General features: G+C 44.5%; 1 pseudogene; it reads right to left on the bottom strand.

Moving 5' to 3' along the window:
• Positions 1 to 740: 740 nt before the first annotated feature.
• LOC103727296 lies at positions 741 to 1,653 on the bottom strand (annotated as a pseudogene).
• Positions 1,654 to 10,974: the final 9,321 nt, after the last annotated feature.

Raw genomic sequence — 10,974 nt, forward strand, 5'->3', positions numbered from 1 at the left:
CAAGGAATAAAACCAGTTAGCCAAGGTGGCTCTCTCTGCCAAAAAATGAATTCTTGTAGCCACGGGGCAGGGTGAAATACACTTAGGATAGAAATACCGAGCCCATCTGCCTGGGGAGTGGGTCCTGTTCTGTTTGACAGGCTGTACGTTTGTTTGACAACAAACATGAGAAAAAAAGCCATCTCTTTAAAACCCAAGCACTGTTTTTATTAATGCATCTTTCTTTCCACTTGATCAATGGTTCAATGGTTCTTTTTTTTTTTTTTTTGGTTTTTTTTAGACAGGGTCTCTCTGTAGCCCCAGCTGTCCTGGAACTCACTATGTAGACCAGGCTGGCCTTGAACTCACAGAGATCTGCAGGCCTCTGCCTCCCGGGTGCTGGGATTAAAGGCGTGTTCCACCACACCCGGCTTTTTTTTTCTTTTTTAGTAATAAAAATTTATTGAGAATTCCTGGGCTGGTGGTTCTCACCTCCCACTCTGAGGGAGGGAACGGCATTGTAGGAAATTACTGAGAAATCACACATTGACCCAACCCTCCTGGGCCAATACAGGGAGGAAAGGCATTCTCTCCAAAAGGGTTGGTCTTCTGTCTTCCTTAATCCAAGAGGACAAGTGCTGAGGGACCATCCCATGATACTGGGTCGGGAGGAGTGTGCAAGAGATTCCCCCATCCTGCTGGATCCTTAAAAAGAAACCCATCCACTTCTTCTCTGGGGGTGGAGTTTCTGACGATCACATTCATTTCTTACCCTTGATGAGGCTCTCACTTCCCTGGGGAAAGCTTTCATCCTGGAGAATCAGCACAAAGTTGTCGGCTATGAGATAGATGCGGTTCTATGATGTGGCAATCTTCTTGGAGATGTTTTGGGCAGCCTGGATCTTTCGGAGCTTGATGTAGCCGGATTCTTGCTGAGGGCGGATTCTTGCTGAGGGCTCCTCCAAGCATCTTGGCGGCCTGGACCTCCCCCTCAGCCCAAACGATCTTCTGCCGCTGTTCTTCCTTAGCTTTTTCCGCCAAGAGTTGGGCTCTCTGGGCTTCCTGCTGGGCCACTTGTTTGGCTTCTACAGCAGCTGTGCACTCCCGGCTGAAGCTGAGCTCTGTGATAGCTCCATCATCCAGGATAAGGCTTGAAGTCCTTGGCTTGCTCTGGAAGCCCCCTTCCTCTGGATCAACAGGGACACTTGGGCTGCAAGGTATTGAACTTGGCTACAACACTCTTGAGCACCTCGTTGACAACGGATGGCAGCACTTGTTCATCGTAGTCTAGCCCTAGATGCTGGTACATGCTAGGGAGCTCCTGGGCATTGGGTGGAGACAGCACACGCAGGGAGATGGTCACCGTCTGCAGGTCTTTGGAGCCTGTGGATGAGGAGATTTTTCGGGGTCTGGCCCGAATGTCATAGACGGTGGAGTACTGGAACCAGGGCATCCTGAAGGGAAGACCCTCGGCCAGGATGGTGTCCTGCTGCACGCCACCGATCCGATTAAAAAGGGTGGCTCTGTGACCACCTTCCACCGTGAACATGTGAACATGGATTGGCGGACGCCATAGGCCTCGGCGCCTGCCCCTAGCAGGAGCTTCAATGCCATGCCCATGCCCCGAGGCCTGGCGGGCAGGCATCCTGCCAAGTCCTTCAGGTTCTGGGCCATGTCCGAGCCAACCGAAGGCGGCGGCACCAGAGGGCAGGAGGGGTGCCCGCCGCTTCTACCCCACTCCAAGTTGGAGACCTCGCCCTGCACACGAGGGTTGGCTGGGCCGTAGGGCTCTCGGGAGCCATCAAGGGTTCTTAATCATGAAGTTTTTGATTAAATTAAATGGCATCGGGAGGTAACAGCTTCCGATGAAGCTGACTCCACTGTACTTTATCACATCGCTTTTCATGGACTGTTCATAATATATTCATCTATCAGTACAACAGTGCATGTCCCAGTATACAAAGAAAGAATTTTGAATTTGATAGTAATATTTAGGGGGCTGGAGAGATGGATCAGTGGTTACTAGCACTAACTGCTCTTGTGGAGGACCTGGGTTCAGTTCCCAGCACCCACATGGCAGCTAACAACACCCATCTTTAACTCCAGTTCTGGGGGATCCAATACTTTCTTCTGGCCTCTGCAGGCCCCAGGAACACACATGATGCACTTACATACATGCAGACAAGATACTCATACACATGAAATAAAATCTTTGGGGAGAAAAGAATTTTCAGTTATGATGCAATAAAAAAATCTTAGAGCCATTACTTAAGAGTCCAGTGTCTGAGGGTTTTCTTGTTTTGTTTTGATTTTGGATTAAGATCTCACTACATAGCCTGGCTGGCCTTGGAACTCACTATGTAGACCAGGCTGGCCCTAACCTCACAGAGACCTGCCTACCTCTCTGTCCCAAGTGCTAGGATTAAAGTCATGCACTACCATACCTAACAGAATCTAGTATCTGAACCATGGTTCTTTCTTACTTTAATAAGTGATATGGGAGACCAGGAACCCCCCCCCCGTAGTGTGATACTATAAGCACTTCTATAATCCAGTCATATGATATGGAGTGTTTCTATTGCAAAGTGAAACAAATAGATAACGAAAATAAGAGTTTAGAGCCATCAAGATGGCTCAGTAGGTAAAGACGCCTTCTGCCAAGCGTGATGACTTGAGTTCGATCCCAGGACCCATATGGTGGGAGGGCAAAAGCAACTGCCTTGTCCTCTAACCATCATGCCACTGCTGTGATGCATGATACCACACACGCACACACACACGCACGCACATGCGCACACGCGTGCGCACACACATGACACACACAAAATAAATGAGTAAAATGTAATTTTTTAAGTATTAAAAGTATGAGGTTAAGGGGAATAAAAGACAAATTACCAGTATAAACGTTTAAAGTAAACATAGGATTTTAAATAATTAACTTCATTTGCAGATTATATAATGTTTTGGTTACCTATAAAATTTTGTTCTTTAAAAATTTACCCTTTTTTTTTGGTGTGGAGGTTCCCGGAATTGAAGACTCTGACTCCTGCTCTGTGCTATTGCAGACACATGGAATGCTGAGCCCACAGATGCTTGGCTTGCAAATGGCTTGCCCAACCCCCTGGGTCCACATTGACTTTCCATTCATCTCACTTAGATATCATTTGACCTGTGCATTGAGTGGTTATTTTTATTCTGAATTTTCCCTCCAACTATGGAGGAAAATAATAGATAAGGCAGCCATGGTGTCTGAATGAGGGACTCTGGTCTTATCTGTACCGTTTGTCTCCACAGCATGACTCAAGCTTTAGTATTATATTTTTATTTTATATATTATTTTTATTTTATGTGGATGAGTGTATTCCCTGCATGTATGTCAGTGCACCCACATTTTGCAATCCCCACAGATATCAAAAGAGGGTGTCAGATTCCCTGAAACTGGGATTATGGATGGTTGCTAACTGCCATGTGGGTGTTGGGATTCGAACCCAGGTCCTCTGCAAGAGCAATCAGTGCTTTTAACCACTGAGCCATCTCTCCAGCCCAAGCTTTAGTATTGATACAGGGGCTGAGGAGATGGTTCAGTCAGTATACAGTGCTCACCACAAAGCTTGACAACCCGTTTGATCTCCAGCACTCAATTAAACCTAAGAATAAAAAACCTGAACACCGTGGTGCTCAAATATAATTCTAGTTATGAGGAGACAGAAACAGGCGGATCCCTGGGGCTCTCTGGCCAGCCAGGTTAGTCTAGTCTTTAAGCCTCAGGTTGCAACAGCAATAAAAACAAGGTAAATAAATGGCTTCTGAGGAAGAGCACCTCTGGAATTCATGTGCTCCCGTGCACCCTGCCCCCAAACACAGAAGCACAGGGAGGCATGTTGTATTTCCTCCTGTTGTGTATCATGATGTGTGGCTCATCTCCAGCTGATACTTGTGATTGACACTTGCCACATCCACTCAGTGAACTTGAGTCTGAGGCTGCCCTCTCCAGATGTCCTGAGCTGGTACCTCCCCTCTCCCTAGCATGGCTCCTCCTGGTGCAGCCATGGCTACAGGCATGTCAGGAGTGTCAAGGAAAGTGTAACTGCAAGAGCCTTCACTAAGAAGATGACACATCACCTGCAAACTCAAGTGTGTGTTTCTTTTAGGGAAGCTGAATAAACGGAGCTGGAGTCACTGCCTGGCCAGCAGACTTGGGTGCAAAACATAATCAACAATTGCAAAATCAAATCCCTGTTCACTGAACACAAGGTTCCGAACTACCCAGAGCACAGCTCTCTCCAGCGAAGTGGCTCTGACCACACCCACTACACCAAGAGGTAGAGAAAGGGGATTCTTGCCTGGTGGTTGGCCCTTAACCAGCCGGGGGCCGGATCACAGTTCAAGTGTGTACTGCAGCTTCTTACGTTTTGACTGTGACCCTTCTCCATAAAGCTCCTGGAAGGCTTACTCTTCGGCTATAGGAGACTGATGGAGTGTCCCCAGTTGTGGGCATATTTCATTTCCAGTTTATGACATATTAATATTTTATACACTACGGGTATTCCTGCAGTCATTTTCAAGAAAGCAGGAAAGTTGCAATCTGTCTGTAGGAGAAGTTCCGATGGTTTTTGGAGACTCTGAGTCCTAATGCATTAAAGTGCTTAGTGGACCATAGATACCTGAGACAGTGGGAATTTCTGTTGTTTCGGATTTTGCTTCTAAGTGAAGATACATTGTGTGTGATACATGTGTACACATGTGAAGTGTGCATATACATGCACTCATGTGAAGATCAGAGGTTGACATTTGTTGTCTTCCTTAATTGTTCTCAATGTTATTTTTTGAGACAGAGCCTCTCACTGAACATGGACCTTACTGATTCAGCTATACTAGCTGGCCACTGAGCTCCGGGGCTCCATCTGCCCAGTGCTGGGATTACAGATGTGTGCCACCGTCTGTTTTTTTTTTTTAATGTGGACGCTGGGACTCTGAAGTCAGGTCCTCATGCTTGCATGATAAGAACTTTGCCAACGGAGTCGTCTTTTCAGTCCCAGAGTCCACTCTTTAAATTCTGAGTTTGAACTATATTTTTTCAGTCCCCTCCCCCAAAATGATGCAGACCTTGTACAGAACACCCTGTACCAATCTCATCTTCTGCCTAGGCATCACAAGAGACACAGGTGAGTCGTATACAGCACAACTGATTTCAAAGAAGGAACAATGTGGGAATTGCAAGAGGATCATTTGTCTCCCCTGTCAGTCTGTCCACTTCTTGCGGATGCACCTTTAGGCAAAGAGTGTAAATTACACTGGTCAAACCCTGATGGATTACTTCACAGCCAGAGGGAAATGGAGGGAGGGATCCTATGGTCTCCTTCAGCCAGTTTCTAGTCTATTTTCATCTTTGCTTTGTTTTACAAATACAAAGACTTCCGTCACTTCCTAATCCAAGTTTTTGTTTTTTCTACAATCGATGTGTATGTGTGTTTTGTATTTTAAAAGCAAGCCAAGAATCATATTCAGAGCTACAGCAAAGGTCTGAGCTATGGCAGGAGGTGGGAACAGATCCAGAGTTGCTTGTAAGGGCAGCTGTCTCTAAGTTTATTGCAGACAGTTACACTAACTCATGAGATAAGAGGGCTTTATTGCTTGCCTTTTAAAAATAATTTTTGTATGTGATCTATATATATGTGTGTATGTGCATGCATTTGTGTGTGTGGGGGGTGTGCATGTGCCATAACAAGCGTGTGCAGGTCAGAGGACAACCTTGGGTCTTGGCCTTTCTCTTCCATTTTGCTTAAGAGAGAGTCTCTGTTGTTCCTCTCTGTATGCCAAACCAGCTGGTCCACGAGCTTCTGGAAATTTCCTGTCTCTCCTCTCATCTCTACATAGGAGCACTGGGATTACAAATATGCAACTGAGTTTGGCTTTTACATGTGTTCTGGGATAAAGGAAAAGAAGGAGCTCAAGAGAGGTAGGACCACAGGAGACTGGTATTAGCAAGGGAGAAATGGGGAAAATGGGGACAGTTTAAATGGGAAAACCATGCTGATTCTCACACTTGTACAGCAAGCACTTTTAATCACTGAGCTGTCTCCTCAGCCCCATCGCCTGCCTTTATTATTATTGGTGTTGACTTTTCTAGTTAGGTGACTGCCAAACATTACTATAAATCCAAACGGTGATACATGAGTCCCCAGAATTCATTGACTTCAGCTTCCAATCCCAGGCCGTGTTATATATTAACAGGCAAATCATTTGATTTTTCTGAGTCTTAGAATTGTGGTCCCCAAAATCAGAATGGGAGGGAAATGTAATTCATGGAGTCACTGTGTGGATTGTTGTTATGGGTGCCAGGCATGTATTAAGCTCTCAAAATATGAACCGCTCCAATGGGCAGACTCCTCATTTGGGATACAGGCTCCAGATTTGAATAAACAGATCTGCACATGGGCAAGGTTCTTAGAACCTAAGAAATATCACATGTGTTGGACATTTTTCTCTGTGCTCCTGTAGAGATAAAGGTCCACATGCTGACCAATCCACAAATAAAATCTTACGTTTCTCAGCTACTGTTATAACCCTCACCAATATTTCAAGCCACAAGAAGGAAAATAATTGTGCATACCTTGCCAAGGTCCATAAATTCTACAGTAGCTGCAACAGTTTCAAGCAAGAAATTTCCCCATAACCGAAATAATTCGTCAGGACTTTTAAAAAAATAGAGAGAAAATATGTTCCTTGCTTGAACCAATCATCGAGCTAAATGCCTGCCTTCCTCGTTCATTTTTATTATCAGTCTAAACACAGTCTGTTTGACGAGGGCCTTTACAGCATACAATAAAACCCATCCGTTACTTTCCTGTCTTTTGATGGCTCCTGCTTTCCATGATGCTTACAGTGGACATTAAACTCCAGTAACCAGTACATTAGAGGATGCCACTGATGATAATACTTAACACCTGCAAACCGAAACATGAGGGACCTCTTCCCTGTCTGTGCTGTGTCTCATCTCATCCACTCCATTTTCTTCCTACATGTCATAGGAAGCTCCCGTCTCCTGCTCCATGCCTCATCTCCCTCCTGGTCTGTAACTGTCATAGGCCCTATTCAGTTAGCTTAAACAGTACATACACACACACACACACACACACACACACACACACACACACACTATGGCTCATGATTCATGTAACTGAGTAGAAATCCACTAGAAATAACCTGACAGTCACTAATAAATTCGTTCATAAGGGCTAGAGAGATAGCTCTATGGTTAAGGGCACTTACTGCTCTTGCTGAGGGTCTGGGTTCAGCTCCCAGCACCCAGATGGTGGCTAACAACCACCCTTATCTCCAGTTTCAGAGGATCTGATGCCCTCTTCTGGCCTCTGTGGACATTGCACAACACAGGTGCCATTACATACATGTAGGCAAAGCACTCATACACATAAAAATAAGAATAAATAGCAACCCTGAGGTGCCAGGGCACTGAACTTGGCTGAGGGGGCAAGGCAGCAGGCACAACCAGGAGGTGGTTGTGATCACCCCACCATGCCGAACTCTGGATCACTTTTCTTGTCAGAGGCTGGGCATGTGACTGGGCACTGCCAGTGTACCCATGGTCCGCCAGCCATTATCATCATTCTGTGGTTGTCAAGACTTGTGTGCAGCCCTCAAAAGCAATAGGAACCCAAGAAGCCTACAGATTTCAGAAAATAAACTAGAGGACGCTTGTGTAAAGCTGTCTTGTGAAGTTGAGAAATATTTCAGCTGCCACACAGAGAATTTTGGGTTGAAGGCCTGTGAGCTAACGCTGCCTGCTGTGAGGACCTAGCTTCTGCTTTGACCCACAGTAAAACCCTATTGGGAATCAACCTGTTGGAGGACACCTTGGACCACAGGGGGGTGATTGTACTGAGTGTACATCCAAAGTGTAACCTGCATGTACTCAGGCTGTGAATAACTGACTTTGATGGGGAAATCCTAGCGTTTCTGGTCACTAAGGAAGAGAGAAATTCCCACTTGACAATCCCAAGCAGTGTGTAAGAGAAACAGAAAACAAGTGTGAAAATTCCAATCTAAGAAATCTGGGCATATTCTGACCCAAGGAAAGGGAGTGGCCTGATTTTGGCCCATCTGTGTGGAAGAATTCTAGATCACAATCTGATGACATATGATTTCTCTGGCACCCAGTTCAGATGTGCCTTGTAAGATGGAGGAGGTTTTTCATTTGCTAATAGAGGATATGAAGTCAGGGGTGGCGTGGTGGGGAGGTAAGATGAGGTTGGAGATAGGGGAGGGGGTCTGAATATGATCAAAATACATTGTGTGAAATACTTGAATCAATATATTTCAAAAAAATAACTTAAAAATAAATATACCAAGGAACACAGTACCAGACAGGAGAAACCGCCTTTCAAATTGTTGGTCAGGGTTGTCCAAGAGACTCCCCTGATAACACAGGTTATCGCCACAGCCCTTGATTGCTTCCCAGAACTTTATAGTAAGACCCTATTGCTGAAGACAGGACATACTTCAGACACAAGACTTGGAGCACTGGAGCTGGAACCATCCTGGAAGCCTCCTCCCTGAAAACTACCTCTCATAGTTCTAGAGGATACTGTGTAAGCTGCTAAGAGAGGAATCATTCAACAATGCAACCCCAGATGCAAAGCCTAATAACCACAATAACTGACACAGTAAACTATCTCTACTGGTACAATAGTGGTACTTTTATCTAGGGGGCAATCAACAGTTATCTAATTATACTTAAAGCCCTCTTAATGAGAGGGAACTCACAGATGGCACTGTAAATATAGTCAATGCTCATGACTGAAGAAGTCATCGATCCTAGAGAAAACGCTATCTCACATCTCTAGACAAATGAAATTTCTTACTGTATGTTAAATATGGATCCTTATATTTTCAGAGAAGTATACTGTACACCACTCATTAAAGAAGCTTCTTTTTGCAACAGATGGAGGCTCCTGCAGAGTTCCACAACTGATCACACAGAGAATATTCATCTGAGAGATGCCTAGCCCTAAATGATGCATCTACAGTGGAACCTCTACACCTAAGGCTCTTGGAACACAGCAGAACAGGGAGTAGAGAGAACACTAATACATCCCTCACCTCTCACCAGTGAAGCTTCCTCATACTTCAGAGTGCGAAGCACACAGAAGGCCACAACTGGCCAAGTTCAGAGTGTGCCCTGGACAGGACTCTTACAGTAGACCCCATGCACCCACAGCTCAGGGACCATTGCAGATGAGGGGGCAGAAAGATTGTAAGAGCCAGAGTTGGTGCACAAAACCCATGCTGACTCAATCAGACAAAAATCCAGCATAGAACGAGGGACATGGACATCAGGCCCCAACCCAACCTGGGAACTTTTGGCAATTGATTACTGCTAGGTGAGAGAGAGCAGTGCTTCTTTAAGGGAGAGGCTCTAGATAGACCAACTAGACTCCAGTGGATGAACTTGCACTGAAGGACATCTGTGCATAAATGCTTGATAGGAAAAGACTTAACATATATGACAGAATGCATGAAATCCAGTTGGGGGGAAATACAGGGGGCATGAATGGGGGAGGGGGCCTAAACTTAATTAAAACCTATTAAATGAACTACACAAAAACTCAATAAAATATTTTTAAATAAAAAATTAAATCAATAAATAAGGGCCAGAGAGATGGCTCATTTAAGAACATTTGTTGTTCTTCCAGAGAACCTACATTCAAGTCCCAGCACCCACATGGTAGCTAACAACTAACTGTCTGTAACTCCAGTTCCAGGGAATCTGACACCCTCTTCTGGACCTTGCAGGGCATTGCATGACACAGGTGCACTTACATACATGTAGGAAAAATACTCACACACACACAAAAAATTTTAAGACTTAAAAGTAAGCAAACAAATAACAAAAATTCATTCAGAGACTGATGCTACATACAAATGCTATGATTGGATGGCTCTCAATGGTTTTATCATAATCTAACCCAAAGAAAAATTGACAGCTCCAAACCATGTGCTGACATTTATTGCATGGAGTGTGACCTTTTCTCTAGGCTACCTCTGCTTCCTCCAGAATCAGCTCCGTCATTAGAGCATTATTTTGATTCTTGCATGTAGTATATGAAAGTTAGAATCAGTGAGTTCCAGAATAGAATCTGGGGAAAATAAACAACATTGTTTTTAGTGATTTGAGTTGATGTCACTTTATTCACAAATAAAAATGAAACATTTTTCATTTATAATAACATAACTGCTTTCTCTCTAAAATCACAAGCCTTTTATAAACCTCATGGTTCTTTTGGGTTGGTAGCAGTCCTATACCAAAGAAAACTGGAACCCCACCCCATCTACTACCGATCATCTATGGAGCCCTAAGTGAGCCACTGAAGTTCTCTGTTTCCAGTTCCTTGTTGGTTAAGTGAGTATTGATACTCAGTTATCCAAATTGTTGTGAGGCTCAAGAAAGAACTCTATAAAATATTCACTGAAGGAACATATCAGATCTCCATGAAGATCATCACACATGCCTAGACTCCCTATTTACTAAATGACTTTTCTTCTTCTTTCTTCTTTTTCTCTTTTTCTGGGCTGGGATTAAACTCTGGGGCTTTGTACTTGCTATGTGTATCCTCTATCACAGCACTGAGCTCCCAGTCCCATGATGGGTGCTTAGGTGCTATCTACATCAGTCCTCACAATACAATACTGTCAGTTTTGATGTTCCATACCCATCACAGATAGGAAAAATCAGTGAAAAGTAGTTACCAGCACATTCTAGAACTGCTTGTAAAATCCATCTTGTATCACTGCAGCTTACCATACCCCTTGCAAGAGCCCAAGTCTGAGAGAGGAGTGAAATGGTTTGGCAGGCACTGGCATCCTTATTAACTACTTGTTGCCCTGAACAAATAACTGACAAAAACAACTGGTGATGCAGGCCTTTAGTCCCTGCACTGGGAGGCAGAGGCAGGCGGATCTCTGTGAGTTCGAGGC

The sequence above is a fragment of the Nannospalax galili genome, unplaced genomic scaffold (genome assembly GCF_000622305.1).
Source record: "Nannospalax galili isolate Female #2095 unplaced genomic scaffold, S.galili_v1.0 scaffold209, whole genome shotgun sequence".
NCBI lineage: Eukaryota > Metazoa > Chordata > Mammalia > Rodentia > Spalacidae > Nannospalax > Nannospalax galili.